Source organism: Falco biarmicus, chromosome 1 (assembly GCF_023638135.1).
Source record: "Falco biarmicus isolate bFalBia1 chromosome 1, bFalBia1.pri, whole genome shotgun sequence".
Lineage (NCBI taxonomy): Eukaryota > Metazoa > Chordata > Aves > Falconiformes > Falconidae > Falco > Falco biarmicus.
This window is the reverse complement of record NC_079288.1, coordinates 55,151,304-55,174,772: the sequence shown is the minus strand read 5'-3', so window position 1 is coordinate 55,174,772 and position 23,469 is coordinate 55,151,304. Positions and strand designations below refer to the sequence as shown.

Below are 23,469 nucleotides of genomic sequence, written 5' to 3'. Positions count from 1 at the left end.
CAAGTGTGACAAGATGTATACAGTAAAAAAACGACTGAAATGAGAGTTGTTATGCCTTCTATATAAATTAAAAATACTGTTGACATTGTAATTTATACTTATGCAGTGCTTATAAATCCTTGTTATTAGAAACCCTTCAGGCTAGGGACTGTATGAGTGCATCACAAAACCAATCTATCCTATTGAATTGAGTAAAAATAAATTTCAAGATGGAATGTACAGATATAAACAGATAAGAACCTGCAAAGAATGCATGGCCAAAATGATGATGAGAATCATACCACATTAATAGAATAAAAAATTTTGTAGTATGATAGAAAAAAAAGTGTTTATTTTCACATCTGAGGATAGATGTGAAAGAAACTAACAAAGTAGCCTTAGCTAAGGGAGATGGTATTTTCAGGAAGATGCTGTCCATGTAAAACATCCTTAACCAAACCTGGTAAAAAGAGCATTGTAGTACATGAGATGTGAAGTGATTAGAGAAAATGAGCCCATCAGACATTTACAGAAGCAAAAAAAGACTGTATCTGAGAACTGCTATTGCGGTTTAGGGACAAAGGGATCCTAAATTCTTCTCCGAAGCAAAGATAGCATGGATGCTGTGCTCAGAGATCCCAAAATGGAAAAGAGCACAGGAGGAAGAAGGGACATATTGATTATCATCTTGTGGAACAGGCACAGCAGAGCTTGAAGAAAAATATTAGATATTCCAGTTTGTTCTTTCTGAGTTTGAAAACAAGTAAAAAGGGGGTCAGGGGAACAAACTAAACTTGCAGTTTAGAGGAAAGACAGCTCAAGGATGGAGATAAAGTTTTCTGAACCATTTAGAGCAGAGCTGGTAATTAATTACTGTTTTCATTGACTTTTATAAATGGCTCTGAGCAAAGAGTTGGTTCAGGCTATGATAAATATTATTTTGAATGTTACAATATAATAAACAGTAAACTAATATCCCCTTAAGCAATGAATGTAAATACAGTTGTTGATCTTATATTTCTGGAGGTTATGTTATTTTAATCAGCTCTAGAGAGGACACTCTCTGGGAAGTGCCGCTCTGATGTTGAATGTTACTGGTTCCTACTGGTGACTGTGATGTCTGAAACGAGAGTAGTTTAGTTCAGAAAATCTGGAAACCTGCCAGATCCAGCTGAACTCAGTGGATCAGATTCTGCTGTTTTTACACATGAGCAGCTGTGTTGACTTCATTAGGGTCTCCTGTGTATAACGGAATACTTTCTTGTAATATGATTATATTGGGAAACTGGGATTCAGCTGTATCTAATTTATTATTGCATTAGGTATCAGTTTGCCTGCATCATACCTGTCAATAACATCTCAAAATAAAAAAAGTAATAACGTCTGGAAAGAAATAACTTTAGTAGACAACTGATGGCTTTGGAAAATGAAATAGATTAAACAGACAAAAGAAGTGGAAAAACTGATAAAAATGTCAAAGAACCAGGGCCAGATAGTGAGGCTTAACATCTCTGCTGCCCTCTCACTGATGGTCTGACTTAGCAGCACACTGAAGAATTTAAAATGCAGTAACAGCTGAAACGGGGTCATTACAAGACTGCAGGTTGGATTTTTCAAGCACAAGTTGAGCACTGTCCCCAGTCCTTGATGTCTTAACTTTGACCTTTAGTAGGTGCACAGTTGGGCCAGCCCTGGTATTTCTGAAATGACTCTCAGAAGCTGAAGCTGGGGTATAGGTTTCCAGCCTGAAGATGTGTTTTCTAGCTTGTATTGAACTTCTGTAGTTTTCATGCAAGCTTACTCTAGACAACCAGTCTATGTAGATGGACTCATCTAGCATCATTAGCATGACTGAGAACTCAACTTCAAGGAGTTCTTGTGAGACCTTTTTAAAATTGATTATTGTGCTGTTCAGAGGCTCTAGTTACACAGCAGTCATTAGTGACAACTGAGGCACTGAATAAAACAGACCTGTCAGATATCCTGCCTTTGAAAAGACAGATAAATTAGTCTGGGCAGAGTGCCATGCTAGTCTGGTTATATTACTTGCAGTACTTTAGCTCAAAGAGAGCTATCTCGGGTATCCCTTCACAAGAGGCTAGTGTGCTGTCTGGATGACCACCATGCAGACAAACAGATAATAACATTTTGAATTAGCTTTGCTCGCTCTCCTTCAGTTAAAGCATTCTGGTAACTCCAAATAATAGGCTAAAAGTGGCATCTTTTGCTTTATTTTGTTGGCTGTGCTCTGGGGGAGGCCATTGATGTTAACCTACTGCAGTGCAAATGGTGGGTGCCCTTTAACCTTTCCAGCTGGCACCACTATTACTCAGTCAGGGTCCTCCCGAGGTGCTCTCATTTGTCTTCTGGCCCTGGGGGCTAGTGCAAGTGCAGTCCTGTCTTTGGAATGTGGGCTGGGGGTTTGTGGCCCCAGCCTGTGTCAGCTAATGCAGAGCATGACATTGAGGGAAGAGAAGAAAGGGCAGAGTAGTCTTCCTGCTCTGTTTTTCTATGCCAGACTCCAGCTGGACCCAGAAAGGGGCCCTCACAGTTGACTTGATGTAAAACCTGTAGGGCGCATTTAGTCATCTTTCCAACGATGCTGTATCTCCAGGAATGCTATAAAAATGTTATCAACAGATTAGTCGTAGGTTTCTAATTTGACCAGAAAGTGTATGTATTCATTCACCCAGACTAAGATAACCAAGTGAAATACCTACTGCAAATGCAGTTTCTGAGAAATTGTTTTCCCTTCATTATATATTTTTCTCTCCCTCTACATCAAGATACAATCAAAATATTTCACAGTAATATCTTTATCTCCCCCCCCCCCCCCCCCCCCAAAAAAAAAAAAAAAAGGGTGAGTGAAAGAAGAATTAGAAAGAAGGACAGATTGTCTAGTAACCGGTATGGGCCGGTGGTTTGGATCAGCACAAGTTTGTATCAAGGCTGATAAATAACAGCTACTTTGTACAGGGCAGAACAACCCCAGAAGGAGAGACCTGCCTTCCTCACAGAAAAGCATTCAGTCAGGAGGATGGCCTTGAAAGCTTAGGCTCAATCAAGTAGTAAGAGGACTTGAAAATTAATTTCCCATTTCCTAAAGAAATGCTTTTCCTGTGCACCTGTTTGAGCTGGGTGAGGTCAAATTTGGAGCATTCTGATCAGTTGGCATTTTCTGACAATAATTAGCATGTTAGGAAATACCTCATTGAAGCTATAGGAAGCATGACAGAACATCATCTAGCAACCTTTTGCTCTTGATAAACATGTATAATGTTCATGGTACTGGAGGAGTAAATGGAGAAGTATAGGTAAAATTGATATTAGCCCTCTGTAGCTTGCTGGATCTCTGGTCAACCTCAGACTTAGCAAACTACATTTAAGGCATAAATTTGATTTTGCTGATAATCACTGAAGGGGCTTCTGGTAAACACTGATGTAACAGAATAAAACCAAGTTCAACTATATTTAAGCATCCTGTTTTTTTAGTTTAGAGCTACAGATGGGGAATTTTAGAAACCTGGGCAATTTTCACTTGGAGCCCTTGACCAAGTGCTCGTGTGGCTCCTTGGTGTGGATGGGAAGGAAGGGTGTTACAGAATACATGCAGGGCTACTGCAACCCCTCACAACCATGTTCACCCAGGAAGGAGCCAGAATTTAACTCAGCTAAAGTGAACTTTTTGTACCGCTCCTAATGACTCAGTGGAGACTTGTGAGACTCTTACCAAATGCTGCTAAATAAAATTTTCCACTTCAGCAGCTTATTCAACCAGAGGGAATTCTGTCTGCAGTACAATTGAAAGTATTCTTGCTCAGAAAATAGAAATAATTGATTACCCTGCACTTGTGAAGGCATTGTTCTTCAACCTACCCAATGGTCTGTGCTTTGAATAATCATATTTTACTCTGCTTATCTTCCATGCTGTGTGGTTATCTGCAACAGCTCTTTCTGGGAAATACTGTGTCACCATCACCTCACACAGTGAAGTTCAGCATAGTATTCCTGTTATTTCTATTGCCATTGTTCTTTTCAGCCTCAGGAAGGGTCTGACACCACTTTGCATTTGGTACTGCACAAACATCCTTTGAGCATTTCCATCACTACAGAAAGAACACCCTTTCCCTATCTGTCATTTGTAAAGTGACAGAGAAGTGTTTAAGTTCCCATATGTTAAAATGGCTCCTAAAGCATCATTGAGAAATGATGAGTGGAAAGCTTTGGTCAACAAAATCCCTATGGCCACCCAAAACTGAGTGGTTCCTTCATCTCTATTTATCTGATACTGTGCATAAATAGTTCATACAGCTAAAACAGCTGTGACCGCCTCTTGCTCTCTTCACATTAAGAAGTGGCAGACAACTTCTTACCTTCTCAGAGGCCTGCATTATGGTTAATATTTACATTACAGTAATACCTGGACTTTCAGGTCAATAAGGCAGTGCTGTCCAAAGCATGCAAACACTGGCAAAAATACAATACCCTACCCTGAAAATCCAGTATCCCGGGATGCGTGACATGCAGGAAACCGAAGTCAAATTCATTATACATCATATTTACAACTTTTCTAATCATTATAAATCCACAGAAAGTGTTGAAACTCCCCATCTGTGCTTCAAGATATTAGGCAGGGCCCAAGGATGCATCTGGAAGATGAGACTGCAGTGGCAACTGCAGGGAGATTGCAGGCTGGAGGGTAGGTGTGAACAGCCAGGAGCTGTGTGCTGAGATGCTTGGAGAGAGCTTTGGTCAGGTGGAAGCCAGGGCAACAGCTGCCCTCCTGAAGCACAGGGCTCAAGGGGGAGCCAGCACTGCCTGCAGCCTTGGGCACTGCAGTGTGGTGGGGGCCAAGCCACAGCCCACATCCCCACTCCCGGCAGGCCTGCTAGCTCTTGGCGTCACATCCAAAACAGCATCACCTTAAAGGCTGTGCTGGTGGGTTTTAGCTGAGACCAATGTCTTCAGCAGCTGCAGAGGGTGGCTGGTGATTGTGGTTGTTCTCTGCATTCAGCATATTCCTGGCAGACTTTACAGACAATACAGAGGTGAATGTGGCCTGGAAAGGCTCAGCCTTGCTCAGTGTACTCGGATAAGAATTCAGATCTGAAGAGCTTATCCAAAAGGAAGCCTCAGCGCTCCAGTGGCTAGCCTCTGTCCAATAATAGACATGTATTTTTTTCTTTTCAGTTTGTCTTCAAATAATGTGTTGTTCTTACAGAAAGGATTTCAGCACTAAGACAAAAGTGATTCAGATATCCCAGCCTGATACTCTCCCTTCTGAAAGGAAGCTTTCTTTGCTAGGGAGGCAGTTGTCTAAGGCAGGTACACAGCAAAAATGCTGCTAGCTCTGCAATTCAGTCTGAGGCACAGTCACACACTCAACAATAGGTGGTTTAGCAAGTGCATGAAATTACAGATGTATGTGCTAGGTTTGTACAGAAATTGGCAGAAGCTGCACTGAACAAGATAGAACAAAATGCAAGGTAAGAGATTAAAAAGCCTTAATGTACAAGGGTCCTATTTCATGCCATTTTTATGCTGGTGTTACATATTGTGCTGGATGGTGTTACATGTTATGCTGGATGCCACACAGTGTGTCTAAATGTTATCTACCCTGTAACTTTAAATAATAGTTCAGTGCAAATCTCAAAAATGTTAGGCTAGTCAAGGGCCTTTTAATAGTTCTTGATTTGTGCTCTCCCAGCAATTCTCTTTTTGCCTCTTAGTAGCAAAAACTTTCTGCCTAAGAGGAATGGCAGTGATTTCTAACTGGCAAAAATTGTAAGCTTTGTTGTAAATGAAGCATGGGATACACTGTCAACAGAAGCTGTCCAGACCATAATGAGAGCATTTAAATATTTCATGATTTTTTCCAATGTTCTATCAGAGATTGAACACTGGAATGAGTCTTAAGTGAGAGTAACTTACCAGATGAAGAGCATAATGAATGTCTTTCATAAAAATGAATATTTAAACAGTGTAGTTAGTTGTATTATAATTGTTCAACCTCCATGCAATCATGATGTTTCACTATACTTTCCTCCAGTATAATTCTAATCTGAATATTATATACATAAACTGTACTGAATAGGAATAAGAACCCATCAGGCATGGAATCATCTCTTAGAAACGCACCCTTTGGTCAGCTGGGATGGTTAATCCAGCCTCATTCTGTGGATACTGAATGTGTGCGTGTGAATACAATTTGATCTAATACAATAACATATATGTATTTTAATCCCAAATCCAGAGAAATCGGCAGTAAAACTCCTATTGCCTTCAGTGGAGATTGCCTCTTATGCCCCCCAAGACATTTTAAAAGAATGCTGACTCTTTTGAGAGTTTAATATTGCTATTAGCTTACCTTGGGTTGAATAGACATTATTTTGCATGCTAAATCAACATAGCAGCTTAATCTGCTCTTAAAACTGTTAAACCAAATTTCCAAGAGGGAAATGATCAGTAGGCTGCTCCAGCATGGGCCTGCACGTGCATGTTCCTTCATTCCCCTGCATCATTTCACTAAAGGAAAAAAAAATAATTTAGTAGACATTAGCTGACTGCTGCTCTGCAGGTCCATACACACACACACACTTACAGGAAGCCTATTGCAGGCAACAGAAATACAGCTCCAAATTTCAGTGAGGCTTGACTGGAGAACTAAATCAGTATGTAAGGTCATCTGGGAACCTTTAGCAGCAAATTTAGTTACCAAATCTTTCTTTATAAGTACCAGCTACTTTCCCATTCAGCAGAACTTTTGCAGTCTTTTGTTAAACTAGCAGCATATTTAGCCTTCTGAAGTATCTTATTAACTGGGTTTTGAGCACCATCTTTTTTAACAGTTTTTGCAGTTACAGGTCAAACGTGGTATAAAGTTGTAAGACAGCTCTGAAATCTGTCTGTGCATATTAGGTGTGAATCATCTCTGTGTGTATGAAGGATACCAATGTTGGAAATATTCCTATTCAGTGCGGATGGCCAAATAAGTGAGAATAGAAGAACTGTGCTGAGAAACTGTTTTTCTGACCACCAGAAAAAATACAATGGCACAGTAGCTTTGGGCTCCTCCCTCCCCAGAAGGGAACAATCATCACCATTATTGAGTGTATCATGAGATTTAACATTTTGAGTGCAGAAATGCACTGGATACTATATTTGTCCGCTGTTAGTCAGCAAGGCATATTGAGGGAGAATGGGATGAAGAAAGCAGAATGAGGTGTTTTTTTTTATGAAGACAGTGTTTCAGCTTCAATTCATTCACATGGAATAACCTAAGCAAGTTTTTGGAAGGAAGTTAGAGCAGGATTTTGCTGGTTTGGAGCTAGTTAGTTTTAAACTGAATCTATTGCACTTGATCCACGTTCACTAGAAGCATGCTGCATATAATTGAAAACTTTTATATTTGCCTCTCTACATTTTCAAGATTTCAATGTAATTTAAAGGATTACAGTTTTGTTCTGGATTAGCACATGGATTTCTTTTTTTGGTGAACACAGTAGTAGATGGGGATATGAACACACAAGTGGAACATTTAAATTAACTGAAACACATCTGATAATATGTAAGCCAGTTAGTTAAGACAAAAAAAACCCCAAACCCTCAAGTCTATCAGTTTAGGCTTTTCTTATTAGAAAATTTTTATTGCAGTGAAATCTCTGCAAGCACTAATCCCTAGTACATGGCATTTTATTTCATTTAATTGATTTTCTTTATTGCAGCCAAGTTGATAAAAGATTGAAAATCATCCATTGTACATGTGTAAATACCTTACAAATCCTCTTTAGTATGCACACCAATTAGCTTATTAACCAATTCAGTCTACAAAAATCACACTTTGAGATGCAATTCCCCCTATTTGCATAACAAACAATCACCTCAACCCGTGCACTAAAAGAAGGGGCAAGATTATTAGTACATCTGTCTACATCTAATAGTGCTCCCACTGCCACGGTTATGTGTTGGTTGGTTTGGTTATTCATGACTGACGGGTACAGCAGTGCCATTGCTGTAACACGGCATGAAAGAAATCAGCAAAATCTAGGTCTCAATAAAGCTTTTTCCATTTTTGTCTCTTAACTAATGATTTGCCGAGGCTCTTCCCATGTTGACAATGGTATTGCATTGAACAAGGCAGCACCATAAAACCTGCAGGCCCCTACAAGGCAAGAGTAACATTCCATAAAGTCATCCTTATGAAATATTTTTTGGCTTCTCCATAAATTTCATGATGTGCTCCTGCAAAGCATTCAGAGCCTTTCAGCTCCCTGTGGCTCCAGCAAAAGATGAGAATTTCTCAGCTCTTGGAAGGTTTATGCTTATGTGGACCCTGCAGTCAGGGAACTCCTCTGCTTCACTAGTGCAGTTAATTGCCCCCAGACATAGCATTTACTCTCTGCTATGAATACAGTCCCTTAAATGCACTTGACAGCAGGCGGCGTGGAAAGCCTTTCTTCCTCCTATGCATTAAAAGTGACTGAGTGAGTAACACATGAGTGGAAGAATGAGGCATTACCATGTATGAACAGTGAGTAGATATATAGCAAAAAGCAAGAGTGAATTTTGGGGCAGATTAAAAGAGATGTGTCATGAAGATAAGTAATGCTAAGAGAGAGATGGAAAGTACGTAATAGAACTTCCTTAAAAGGGAAAAATCAAGGGAATCTGAAGTACATGACCAAAAGAGCTAACATGATAAAAAAATTAACATCTACAATGAGCCAGGGGACATTAAACAGGCAGCTAGAGAACTCTTTATAGGTAGAACACCTAGCATGAAGAATAGTAGTAGCAATTATAACATGAATTTATGATTGATTTATGAAGTTGTAGATATTCTTCTGCTAGTAAGGCATTTGATTGGACCCTTATCTTGTAAAGGCAAATATTCACAATCTTAGCCAAGGACTTTCTTGCACTGCTTTCTCCTATTTGTGGTAGATGTTGTTTCACATCTAGCTGTAGCACTTCTGACAGCCTGAAAGCACGCTAAATAAATAAAATACTTATTTTAAGATATGGCAATTACTTATCTGCTTGAGCAGATCAAGTTATAAGTCACTGGATAGTAGAAACAGATTCTTGTTGGATTCAGATTTAACACTGCAAATCCGATTCTTCCATCTGAATTCTTACAGGATGTAATTTTAGATGTAAAATAAATACTTTTACCTCCCCAAGTCCTTCAGCTCATGTTTCACTAAACAGTTCTTACTGTCTGGTCATATTAACAATAAGTTTTATAGCCACCTTTTCCAGTAAGATTTTATTTTCAGGTCAAACTATCTTTTTCCATGGAATAATGAAGATTTAAACCTCATTATGTAACACAGGTCTTAATTTATATTTACTCTTTCTACATGTTTTATTTTTATAGATGTTTGGACTTAATATTACATTGAGTCAAACCCTCAGCAAGTGTAAACTGCTTTAGGTATGAGAAAGCTAAGGTGGTGAATCTATTTACACCAGTTAAGGATCGGGCTTTTATTTCTGTCTTTTAACATCACTGACTTCACAAGTGTACATCAGCTGACACACACACATGCAAACAAATGGTTCCTATGCTTTCACAGTGCAAGGCTAATGTGCTTTTACAGAATCATTCTCAAGAATTACACACATATAGCTGTTGCTGATTACTTTTTCCTTTTAATTTTGGATTTACTCAGACCTGTCCCTGCTCCTGTTTGAAGTCTTTTCTATCTACAGGACTAGCAACATCATAGCATGAGGCAGATCTTTACAAACAAATAAATAATAATTAAAAAATACACCGAGAGCCTGCATGTACACAAATTCCAAAACAATAATTCATTGATAGGGACTCTGTTTATTTTGACAGCCATATATATTAGCATTTGGGGAGAAGGAGTTTAAGTTTCAACAGATGCCTTGAAAAGTGGGGAGACGGGGGGATTATTTGAATTTGAAGAAAAGCAACAGGCCACTGTTGTTATGAATGGCCATCAGAGTGATTTATTACAAACTAAGCTGCAAGGTACAAATAAACTTAGTGTTACAAGAGACGGAGATACCAGAGAAACACTTACCTTGGCGTCAGAGATACCTCCCTAGACCACCCTCAACAGCTTGTCCAAGCACACCCCCAGACTTACAACAGGGCAATGTCAGGCAGCAGCATCCCTGTTCATCTGGGTACAAAGCAGTGTACAGTCTGTATTCATGCTGTGCTTAATACCCTTTCACACACATACTCACGCAGTTACGTGGTAACCTGAATTACATGGTACACCTGAGCTAGCTGACATCAGAAAAGGTTTTCAAGTGCAACCCTACAGTACAGGTAGTATCATTCCTTTAATTCCAAAAGCAGTTCAAAGGATTAAAGACAAAGGGTTGCCTTCCTGTGGCCTGAGAAACAGGATTCATTAATTTTATGTTTGATGCTTGAAACCCAAAGTGATGCAAGGGGTCTGATGCAAAGCGTATATTGTATTATGACTATGTTATCTTAGCCTGAGTGACAAGGTAATATCCACACACAGGTGAGGTTTCTGGACAAATACACCTACAGTACGCTCTGACCATTAAACTGAGTTTTTGCAGGTTTGGTCATATGATGAATCTCACTGTGATTTTTCTTATGGCCCCATCAGACAGAGAAAACAGGATCATGTCTGTATTGCATCTGTATAAATCATTTTAAACCAGCTTTATTAAGACTGCAGTACTATAACTTCTCAATTTTTTGCCTGCTGTCACCTAATAATACCAGTTTCCATAGCTCATAAATTCAAAACAACAAACTACTTCTAAACTTTTAGAAGATAAAAGTAGAGAAACAAGCACAAAGCCTGGCACTTATTTCCCTTATTTCCCCCTAATATTTGTTGACTGGGTTTAAAAAAAAAAAAAAAAAGATAAAAGGATTTCCTTAAGAATGAACTTCAGTTTACAATTCAGGAAGATAGAGTCAGTCATGTAAGTTTAAAAACACAGCCTGCTATACTGCTGTGTGTACGAATCAGCGTAGCCCTTGATGCCACCTTTTGGAAGCCCACTGTGTGCATGTTTCAGAGCCCAGGACCCCGCTGCTGACACAGATCCACTCCCATCTACAGAGTCAGCTGCTGGATTTTGTCTTTTTTTTTTACTTCCCAAAATAAAACAAATGTCCGGCACAATCCTACCAAGGAGCATCATTGCTAATGTGTAGACAGCGCTTGCCTAATTACCTGTCACCACTTCTACATGTTTGGGTTTTTTTCCTGCTCATATGGGAGAATAATTCACTGCAGTTTTGGTGGTACAGGACCACGCGCTGGAATGAAACCCTCTCTCTTGAGTCATTCAGGCTGGTTGCTGAATAGACATCAGAAGGCAACATCATTTGGAGATTTCTTACCTGCAAGAGATTGCTACTTGCAACCCTTTTTATGCCATTATCTATCTCCTGTGCCATCTGGCCCCTGTTGCAGAATACCTGCAGATGTATTAATAAACCAGTCTAATAGAGCTGTACATATTAAATATACAGCAGAAGCAGCTGGTTGGTGTTTGTTGTGAAATTTCTATTTTTCCCTAATTTTTCAGCCACCATAATTTAAAGTCCTAAGCTAGCTCCTTCAAGGAAAAGAACATGGAGGGGTTCTTTTCCTCATCTAACCACAAAAGAAAATAATTAATCTTTCACAAAAGAAAGCTGTAATTGAAAAGGAAGTTGTAATCAGCATAAATGTCATTTTCCTCTTTGGAGTGGAAACTTCAGGTTTAGCCCTTGAACAGCATTGTCAGTTCATCTTATTATAATATACCCCCCTGACAGCTCTCATATTAATTGCTCCAGATTGCCTGCAGTGTGCTCATTTGTTTGTTTGTTTTCTCTTAACTAAGAACAATTTGAATGACTTTCAGAAAACTTTACTTCCTTTCAGATACAAGTGGAGTCAGAGGGAAAAAAAACCCATACCTTAAATGACTTTAAATTTTACACTAATTTAATGTAATAACATAATACTACATTAATTTTAATGATCAAACTAGTGCTCTTTGGGATAATGCTTATGAATTTCTCAAAGTGGGCCTACAGACTGAAAGCCATGTAAACCAACATATATGAAAATCTGGCTGTACACAAATAAATAGAATGAACATCATTTTTCCTATAGATTTGTTAAAATCTATTGCAGTTTTGAATTTTCCCACTGTTTAGATGGGTGGCTTCAAGCTCAGACCATTTCTATATAAAAATTAAGGAAAACTAACAGTTTCAGGTAGTTTATGACATTTTAAACTGAGATTAACAAAAGATGTTTAAGGGATTCTTTAAAATCAATTTAATACATTCTTTTTTAAGCCCCTGACTTCATCAACCTCTTCTGAAATGTGAGCCTTTATATGCTTAGGTGAATTAGTTGTCACGAAATTCTGTTCCAAGTGAAGTTACTATCTTCTGTTAAAAAAATTAAAGCTCATGCATAGATTTTTTTTCCTGTTTATTTTACTTCATAATTACTGCCTTGAAGGTTAATGTCTAATAAATTGTCCTTTTTACACATATTTTATAACTCAAACAACAAATTGTGGACTACCGGGTGTCATAGCACTTCAAAAAGAAAGCTTCCTGTTCTTTCTTCTCTATCAGTGATGTCCCTAATCCTTGTTCCAAATCTGTTTCCAAAGTGCTTTCTCACCACCAACTGCAACCTGCTAGTAAGGGCATATAACTGTGCCTATGGATCAGCACCATCCTGCACAGCTGTCTGGGTTGGCCAGTCCAAGAATTCAACCACATCCTCACATGGGAGACCTTTGCCAGACTGCCAGCTCCACAGCTGCATGAGAAGGCTCAGGAACTGTCATTAAGAACCAAAATGCTATCTTTAGGGTGCAACTGAAAAATATCTGGGAGGAAAAATAAAAGCACCCAACCAACACACACACACACACACAACCCCCTCAAGCTATTTTTTTTTCACCTTGACTGAATAGCTGTTTCAACTTATCTCACCTGGTATCTACTGAACTAATTATGCCAGCATTCAAAACACAATTTAAAGATTAATAAAGAAGTGCATATATGGGATAAAAAAAAAAAAAAGTGAATTGCTAACATCACCAATTAAAGTCTGAAAAGCTGAAACCTGAGTAAGTCAGCTGGGGTAGGGTGGGGTAGGAGATAAAAAAGCTATCTGCGGCAAATTAAAAAAAAAAAAAAAAAAAAAAAAAAAAGCCTCTAAATGAAAGCTAAAATGCTACCTGGGGCAGGTAGCAAATATTTGAAGGTATTTAAAGCAAACAACATTAAACCTTCCTCAGCTTCCTTTATAAACTCAGCTGCACTTCTTAAAGCTCACAGAACACGATGTTGCAGTTTTAAAGAATACATGCAGAAGTCTCTTTACTGGCAAAGATATTAGGAAAAAAGAAAATTAACTACACAGATTCAACCACTTTTGACTAATACTCATGAAAGATCACAAGGAACTGGTAGATGAGTTGTGGAGTAAATAGTAATAATTCTACATATTCAAGGATAACCATGTTTATCAAAGCCATTGGCGTTCAGGCTTTGAACATTACTCTGAAATTCTCAGAGATAAGAACAGCAGCTGCCCCGAGAACCCCAAGTACCTCAAAGATGTCCTGTTTTGCTCCCTAACCTCAGTAGCTCATTTCTGAACTCCTTTGTGTCTTTTTCAAGTACCTTTATGTGGTGTACAAGGCACTGACTTTGCAAGGATTCTGAAGCAAAGACCTTTACTATTCGGTAGCCACAGCTTCTGTAAATTTACACTCTGTACACGCGCTGCCAAAAGCTTACCATTAGTCAAACTCTAGCGTCCACACTATTTTCCCATCCTCCAGAGGCCAGACCACACTCTTTGTCTCTGCTTCTTCCAGGTTTTCTCCCACACTCCCTCAAAGTTATTTAACCACTTTGCTGCAGGATCACAGCTGTACATCGTCAAAGCAAGGCCACAGCTGCACATTATCAACGTCAAACAAACCACTGTCTTGGTCCCCCTACACCTTTAAGTTTTATTAATCTGAACGCTGCACTGTAATCATCAGAAGCAACACACAGCAAAGCATATGTGTGGTCTCTTTTGATTTTAGATGTAATGCAGGACAGGAAACCCTGTTACCTACCCATCACTCCATGCTCCTCTGAAAACATGTGCTAGTCCAATCTGTCAGTTTTCTGAAAACCTTTCTACCCCTTCCTCTTTCCTGTGTGCATACCGGTTTCCCCTGAAAAATGTGCTCAGCATGGGTCCCATTACTCATATATATTTTGTCTTCTTTGTCTATTGAGTTCAAATTGCTAAAAGCCATCCTTGTAATTGTTCAGATTTATGCTCACCCAAGCCTCATCTCCATCTGTTTCAGTGATAGCACTTGAGAGGGTCAAGTTGGATGTGAACTGTAGTCCTAGAGGTGGAAAAACAACTCTACACATTAAATGTATTGTCATCTTCTCCCCAATGCAGTGGGCAAAAGAATATAAACCAGAATAACTTCTGAGCAAGACAACTGTAAAAAGTCTTCACTAGAGAGACACAGAAGCCTGTTTGGTGGATGAATTGCACTTCTGATATTTTTCAATAATGTACATGGCCAGCTAGCTTACTTGCTTCTCAAGGGAGAAAAGCACTTCAAACACACTTCTGAAGTACAAGGATGTGGCGAAAAAGAAAAACCTATAGTATAATTCATATGCATATTAAAAAGACATGAATGACATAAAGGACTACTTCTCTGAGAGAGATACAGAACATACATTTATCCAAACTATACAGTTACTACAAACTTTATTTTTCTCAGTGTAAACCATTATAGAATAGTCTGCACAGTGCTGGGAAAAAAATGCGGCACCCTCCTTTCTTCTAACAATTCTCTATAAATGCATTAGGCTTAGCTTCTATTTCATCCAGACTTTTCATATGTATTTCCTTCTGTACTGTGAGAAGCAGCCATGGATGGATATTGATGGGAGGATATCCTCCACTGTATGCAAATGCTCCTCCCATACTGCATGAATCAATGTGCCCTTAAGCACTCCTTGCTAATGAAATACAAACTTTTTGTCTACCAGTCAGTGTAGGAAAGCATTATTGCCTCTAATTTGTAGGGAGAAATGGTGGTGCTCCGAGAGGACATGTGATTTATCCAGGGTCATCAACTAACCAAGGGCTGAGCCTCAGAGAGAAAGACAGTGCCCTTCTGCCCCTGGGCTATCAGACATGGGCCTCTCCATCACAGCTGCCCCAGTCAAGAAGTGTTACTGAGAAAGGGAAAAGTAAAAGGTCACTGGGTAGGACAAAAAAATCAATGCCTTCTCAGCTCTCACAACTAGAGAACTATTGGATTCCCACCATCCCACACCCCCCTGCAAGTATGACTTACATGCATTTGAACTCATTAAAGGTAATAGAGTTAAGCCAATTTGTTGTCCAAATAATACTTCAGTAACAGTGTCCTAAAAATGAAAATGCATTCTGTGACTCCAGTGCAACTTTGGAAACCAGCCCAAAGTGATTTATTCCTCCCTAGCTGTGCTGCTAGAGGTTGCAAACACTTTGCAGAGCAACCTTTGTGTTCTTAACAATGAAGAACATGAACTGACAGACCATTTGTGGTTCTTGCAAGGTCATCCTGGTTAATCATGACCAATCAGTGGTGGGATGGGGCACATTGAGCAAGTGGCTTCTTAATGTGACACGTTCCAGTAGTATTTAATAGCTAGTTGAAGTGGGTATCATTAGTATTTCCTGGATCAATCTTCCTTTCTAGTGGACATTGCATTTTAAAAGTATGTTACTGTGAAATGTTTCAAGGAAGATAAGCAGTGTAATTAAGCATCACATTATAAGTGAAATACAATTTACATTTCTTTTAAGAAATGTACTGCTATCAGTTCGGTCACCGATTCAAATCTTCTAAAAACTGTAAATGTTTATCAAAATAATAAGTTCGTTGTGATATACTATTTTTGCTCAACTGCCTCAAAGGACTTTAACATGGAAGGCAAAGATCCCCCTCTCCAGTTATGAAATCTGAGAAACTTAAAAGATAGTGACTTCCCCATGATCACACCCTTCCAAGCTGAAAGAAATCTTGGAGTCTAAAGAAGTGGCTTAGTTTCTTAGTCTGAAGATTATGAACTCCCCCCCCCCGCCCCTTCTGGAGATCCTGACACAGCTTAAAAGTCCTTCAAAGCCCTTGAAAGTCATGGCCAAAACCAGTGTTACTTGTAACTTAGAGACACTAGAGTGCAGTTTTTGAACTTCTTGCCAGAAGCAAATATAAATTTTGAAATGTGGATTGTTATTAAGGGACCGTCTCTCACATAACCATATGTTACACAGTCCTTGCTTTTCTGCTGATAAGGAACACTTAAGGGTTTTTTTCTCCCTTTTTCTCCATACCACTATGAAAAGTTGAGCTCTGCAGAACAGAAGCACAGATGCAAACCCCTTTTACATGATCACAAATTCAGCCCGGGCTTTCTAAATCAGGTCTGTGGCAAGAGGAGTCTGGCTTTGAATCATGGTCTGAACATAACACAGCTCTTTGGAGAAATATTATTGCCTCTGACCCTGAAACCTAACCTTCACTTGATTCACATCACGTGAAATTCAAGACCAACAAAACATAATGTAGCATATCCTGAATAATCTTTAACTTTAATTAACTGCTTGCCTGTCTTAATTTTCATTGTTCTCCTTCATAGGAAGAGTGTAAACAGTCAGTGCAATCTCACCCTGACATTAGATAGACTGAATTTCTGTCCTACACGTAATTTTTTTTAAAATGCATTTCACTGTTTTTTCTTCTGAAACAGACATAAATAGCACCACTGTAGCACAGTCCATTCCAATTGACATATGATGATAGGAATATCAGAAGTTACTCCTGTGTTTAGCCATAATCCTGATAATATTGATCAGAAAAAAATCTAGTAACATTTAAAATTGATTTTAAGACACTTACAGGTTCAAATGCTTCTGAAATTTTGAGAAAACACAGAGCTGCACTGGATTTAGGCATTCCACCTTGTGCGCAGCACTAAGGTTAACATTCCCCACCAGCAGTGCCATACAGCATAAAATCCTAAACAGAGATGCTATTAGGCCATTTACACAATGGTTTTCTTTGGTAACACTTTCAGATACATGGCTGAAAAGTACATTGATGCCAGAAGTAGATTTTCTTTATCATTGAGTAAATACAGACCAATATATGTGCCTTAGCTCACTTAGACTTGTGTTCAAATGTTGCATAGCTGTGCTATGCCATAATCCATCAGAGTTACCTGTCTCTGAAGCAGCAGTTACCAATTCAAGTTTCAAAATGTTCTTGCGCTGAAAGTCACTCACAGTTAGCATTGCAGCTAAAGAGGTACCTGCATATTTCTTTGTTACTGTGCTTCAGGACATGAAAGACCACCAAACTATTGTAGAAAAAACAAATCCTGAAATATATACAGTTATTTTTGTTTTGTTTCTGTATGAACATCTGATATGTTAGCAGTGAACATCTTAAAAAAGGCTTCTTTTCCTCATCAGTCTCATTGGAAATGAAACACAGTGAGAAGGATGAATGATCATGTGTGTACGTCTGCATGTATGTTAGCGGAAAGGCAGGGGGTGGGTAATGGGTAAGAAAGGGGTTGAAAACAGAAAGGACATGGCTTGTCTCCTATTCTTTGATTTGAGCCTTGTTCATCCAATGGATCAGTGGTCCACAGCAAGCAGCCACAGCCGGCACTGTTTGGCAGCATGCGTTCTGCAGGCGCTGGCTCAGCAGGGCTTCTGAACCACTAGCCTTTGTCTAGTCACTCACTCTGTGGTCTTAACACCTACTGTCACTCATTCCCCTTTCTCTTATTTAAATAAGTGTTTTTATTACAGATACAAGCATAATTATAAATATATATTCTGTCATACAGGGAAAGAAACCAGCAGGACTGAACTCATCCTTGATGGAAATCTGCTTACTTCAAAGCACCAAGTCCCCTAGACACACACAAATAAAAGAGATCAGGCCTATCTGTCCTTCATAAGTTCATCCAGTTGACTGGAAAAATCCCATAGTCTAAAACAGAGGTCTTCCTTAACTCCCCTACAAGTTATTGTCTGATCCACAACAGTGGCAAACAGAGAGAAAAACCCCAGACTTTGGGCAAGTCTGGAGAATACCACTTTACAATCGGTTTTCACTTTGAAAGGGAATTACTAACCTAACCAGAAGCAGCCAATTTTCAGTGCCACTTACATTTTGGATTCAGTAAAGTGACAGAAATTATAAATGCAAAGCACAACTCGTCCCTGAGATGCTGTGAGTGCTTTGTAGAGCCAGAGAGCAAAGGAAATGTAGGCTTGCAACAAAAATCACCCTTATGCCTCTTCTTATGCTTGGTCACAGAAGGTAAAGCGCAAGAGGACAAGAGGAACTATACTTCAGGAAAGAGAAAAGAAATGATGCTTACTTATTTAAGTCTCTTACACTCACATAATAAACAAGGTTAGCATTCAGGGTTACTGCACGGCAGTAAGCGACTGCAAAAGATACATAGCAATGGAGAATTAGTCAGACCCAGCAGCAGTGGATGATTTAACTGATGCAGGAACCAGTAAAACAGACTGAGGGGAGGAATCCACATCCCTGGGCTTCCAGCTATTCAGAGTTGTCCCCAGCACAAGGCTGGCAGCCACAGCAGGTACTCAAAGATGCAGATCTGCTTCAGTATCTACGCTAGACTGCTGTAAAGACATGCAACTACAGGGATGCTGGTGTGAATTACTTACAGTGCTTGGGTTTGGGGTGTTTTTTTTCCTTATCAGCATTTAGGCAACAAGATTAAAACCACAGAATGAGCTAAAGACAGCCCTGGCCTGTGAATAGGCTTGTCCTGATATGTTTCTGCAAAGTATCGAATGATCTCACCAGCCTAACCTTGTTTAGTCTACATAGATAAGTATGCCTGTTAGAAGAGACAAATCCTAAAATATGCCTGTTCTATTCTCTTTTTTGTTCCTAGATATTTTGAATTGTGCTCACACCACTTCCTTCAACCTTTGACCCTGCTACTCCAAGAGCTCCTATAAACACAATTTTACCCTTGGAACACAACAGCCCTGCAGCAAGTAGCACATCCCTCTCCCTAAGTCCCCAGATAGAAGAAAATATGAAAGGATCTATTAAACCTGAAAGTAGAATATCATTTTGTTAAGAAATACTAATATGTAGTATTATGGCAGTAGCTTGATTCCTTAGCCATTGGTGAGACACAGGACTCGGTCACACGGATAACCATAGCCCTTCTGTCCTCCTCACCTCCTCACTATTGACACCCCCTGATCGGAGTGAAGCAGAGAGGGAGACACAGAGACCTTTGTGGCAATTTGCCTTACCTAAGCTCTCAGATACTTTGTGGAGGTAACTTCCTTACCCCTCTCTCCCAGCTATGAAGTAATCACAGACCAACAAGGCCTTAGAGCAGAGCACTGGGTTGGTGCCTAATGGCCAGAAGGATAAAAGTCAGCCATGTAAAACTTTTTGAAGTTCAAATTAGTTTTTCATTTGACTGCTTTAATCCTAGCTTTTGCTATAGACCTCAAGTTTCTACTATTTTTCACTAGAAAGTCTCAATTTCATAATCATCACAACTGAGCTGAAAGGTGGACAATAGCAGATAAAATTGAGGATAAGAATAAGATCTTATTGCTGGGCATAAGAAAATATTTCAAAGAATTTGGATTCAAAGTGTCTCATCATAGACAGTGAATACCAACCACTTATTATTTCAGTTTGTGCCTATTTAGATTCCTGAAGCTAAATTCTCACATGGCAGCCTTTATGAATTATGATTTCTATCTCCAGTTGGCAAGGGACTCCTATCTGATGAATAATAACATGGCTTCAGTTATTCATTCCTTGATCATCGCTCAGTTGGACTACAACCATACAATATATCCTTAGCAACACAAACTACTTCAAGCACATCAAGCTTGTCTTCTGCTTATGGCAGGCTATAAAATTGTGAATCATTATATCTTGATCTTTAGCTACAATCAATATATAATAACATTACATATATATATATCCTGCACAAAGCATTAAAAAAAAAAACCAACCCTTAAACCTTCCTGTAAGACACTCAACTACCCATGCTTTTCCTCTGAGACAAAGCATCCTGTAACAAGGTGTTTAGCCATGTTTCTTTATACTGTGCTTTTCTACTCAAGTATCAAGGACATAAGAAGAAATCCAGATTTCCTCTCTGCATTCTACAGTACAAGACCGATGAAGACTCAAGGGATTAAAAAATGTACAGGACTAATAAAGGTTTGCACCTACAGCCTGTAGGCTGAGGTAGAAACCAGAGAGTCTTTTTTTTTTTTTTTTTTAATATTAAACATACAAGACTTGGGTCCTTCGTTCCCTCAGATAATGTATGTGGATGGACTTACTCATGCAAACACCTCTCCTTTGCAGAGGTAAGAACGCAAGGAGAAGCAGGGTCCCAATGGAGGCTTTTCTTTTGTTCAGAAACAGGCAGTATTACTGCCACTGTGCAGCTACTGCAAATACATCACTTGTGATGAGCCAAGGGAACAATTTCCATAGTTTTGCACCAAGAAGGTCTCAGCATGGCATTGAATTTGGAATATATACATGACTTATCAAAAAAGTCCATTAGCAATCACTGATGATCATTTCTGAATAAGACATTTTCAATATACCTGCAGGACAATTCACTCAGAGCCGTACAGCCAGCCATCAGCCCTCCTTTTCCACCTCCAGAAACCAAGGATTTGTTTATTTTCTTCCTTTGCAAAGGATGAGAGGAAACAGCAGATATGTTAACCATGTAAATTCATACAAAATAGTATTAAAAATACATCAATGTATTGCAGGTTTTGGACTCCTTGGAAAAGTTGCATGACTGTACAGAATTCATGGCCGTGCTGCTGTGCCAGAGCCACAGATCTGAATTGCGCGCTGGGAGTCCATGTATTACATGTCAGCAATAGTGACTGCAAGGGGGTTGCCCTCATGTTGCATTGTAAGCTTTCCTTCTTGGTGTTGAGACAGCAAGCAGGAAGGCCAACGCAACAACAAAAGGTGACAGCCGGTAGCAGGAGATAAAGCCAGTCAACCTTCTTCTTTGCAGATCCTTACTGAAAAATCGCTATTGCCAATAGACTGAATGGCTCAGGTGAGAGGGGACGGGATGCAATTACTTTCTCCCCTGCTGAAAATCTATTTGAAGGTCTGTAACCACATTTTTAAAGAGCCAAAACACTTTGTCTTGAAGAGGACCACTTGCCATATTTGAGAATACGTTAAAGGAAAACAGATCAAAGGAAAGTGAAAAAGATGAAATGAATAGATTAAAATAGCTTCCTACTCAAATGGTACTCCATTATGCCTCCCAGCCAGGTTGTTTTTTCCCCCTTTTTTTAGAAAAACTTATATCTTTTGAAAACAATGGACAGTTTGACTGGAACATGTATCAACACTGGAAATCATGAGTTTCCTTTGATTATTTTGTGAGGAATGAGTTGAAATTCATTGGAGGAAACAGTATGGTATGCTGTAGAATAGGTTTACGGATTAAATCTATTTGGGTCCTTACAGACTTTAAAGTTATTAAATATATTGAATGAACCACAGCCTGTGATCTGAGGAGAGTTCTTACCAGTGGTAAAGTATTGCAGAAGTAAATCAATTGTGGACTCACTTATTTATTTTTTTTCTCATATAACTTTCGTAACTATTAGGAAAGCGTACAAACTGACCTCTGAAGCAATTCATTTTTTCCTCAAAACTTCAAAAGTAATTTTAGTTTTAAAACCAAGAAAACAAAAGGAAAACAAATTTTAAAATCTCAAAGGCTGTTGTGAAAAGGGACTGCTGTCTTCCAGCCAACTCTATTATACAGTAGACAAAGGAATACAGCTTGCTCTGCCATACCTATATTGATTTTGCAGACAGAAAAATATAAAAACATGCTTCTAGCAAAACATCTAGTATTCTGACTGTAGGTGTACTTTAAATTCAGTCACCAGCAAGAATTTTTTATTTATAAATTAAAAATTAAAAAATGCTAAGAAATTAATTAAGAAGTTACAAACTGAAATCTCTGCTATACTGGATACTGAGGGATTGCTAGAGAACCCACCGCTTAGTGATATTACTTTACTACTAATTAGTTCAATATTCAATATACAGGACCCTTGAGGCCCTTGTTCCCCTTACCCTTCTTCCTCCCCCCCCCCCCCCCCCCCCCTTACTGCAAAGATACAATACACAAACAGGCAAACATCCAAATGGCATTGGTTATAAAATGGAAATACATACATATATATAATTGTTAATTAGTTCTATAACTAAAACCCATCTGTATGCTTGCATAGCTACCTGGGGCATGATGATTCCCATACAGCTATGCAGAAGGAAGGAGGTATTTGAGGCAGATTTCACTGTTGGGGAAATCTCCAACTGGTTTATGGTGTCACATATTGTGTGTAGTTACGTATAGCTGGGGATCTGCTTCTGAGGCGGCAGATCCATCTCACTGTGGAGGCAGAGGAGCAGACTGAAAGTGGAGCGGGGATATCCAGCACATCAAAGTTCTGAGGAAACCTGGGTAAAAATGATCCAGCCTCTGATTTATTTGCCTTTTTAAAATGCTTTTCCCTTACAAAATGAGTACTCCATAAAAACCCCCTGCTGGCTATGAAGTCAAATGCCAAAGAAGAAAGCAGCAGTCTCTACAGAGAAGAGCATTGCTCCTCCTGAGAGTCTCACACAGCCCGAGGACAGGATGTGGATGCTCTCCAGGAGCACCAGCACATGTCCAGGGCAGACTAATCCTAAATGTAGTCCTTACAAAGGAGCTGCAGAAGAATCTCTTCTATATGTTAGAAACCTTACCAGTCAGAAAAAAGAAGTGTCCAATAGGCAGTTTGTTCTTTGACATTTTGAGAAATGTTTACAAGATCACAAAACATATTATAGATTATAAGCGATATACAGATTAAATTTTACAACAGATATTAGGCAACTATTATTAATGTTACTACAGTCTTATTTACCTAAACTTCAGAAGCCCTGGCTTACATTTTAGAAGAGCATCTACTTTAAACTAGCCATTGCAGTGTTTCAACAGAACAAGCAGTGCTTGCTGTAGGTATCTCAGCATATTTTTTTTCAAATTGTTTTTTCAAATGCATCTCTCTGCCTGAGAATTAATTATTCCTAAACTATCAAGACAAGGCAATGCCTTTTTATATCTACATATACATATAGAAACTTGTATATAAAGGGATGCAAGTAAGATTGTCAGATAGGAATAGTGAAAATACATAAAAATGATACAAGTATAATAGCTGCACGTATAATAGTCCGTAGTGCATAATCCAAAGGCTGATAGCTTCTGTAATGCAGAGAGTGCTGGTGAAACAGCTCCCCTGAGTAGTCTAACCTCTGTCAAGTACATTCCACACAAAC

At 39.0% G+C, this 23,469-nt stretch overlaps 1 long non-coding RNA gene across 1 annotated transcript in view; it reads left to right on the top strand.

Moving 5' to 3' along the window:
* Nucleotides 1-20,708, top strand: part of LOC130143906 (uncharacterized) — a 52,964-nt gene extending 32,256 nt beyond the window's left edge. Inside the window, exon 3 of the long non-coding RNA XR_008819920.1 lies at nt 18,992-20,708. This is a non-coding gene — a long non-coding RNA (uncharacterized LOC130143906). The remainder of the gene's footprint in view (nt 1-18,991) is intronic.
* The last annotated feature ends 2,761 nt before the right edge of the window (nt 20,709-23,469 follow it).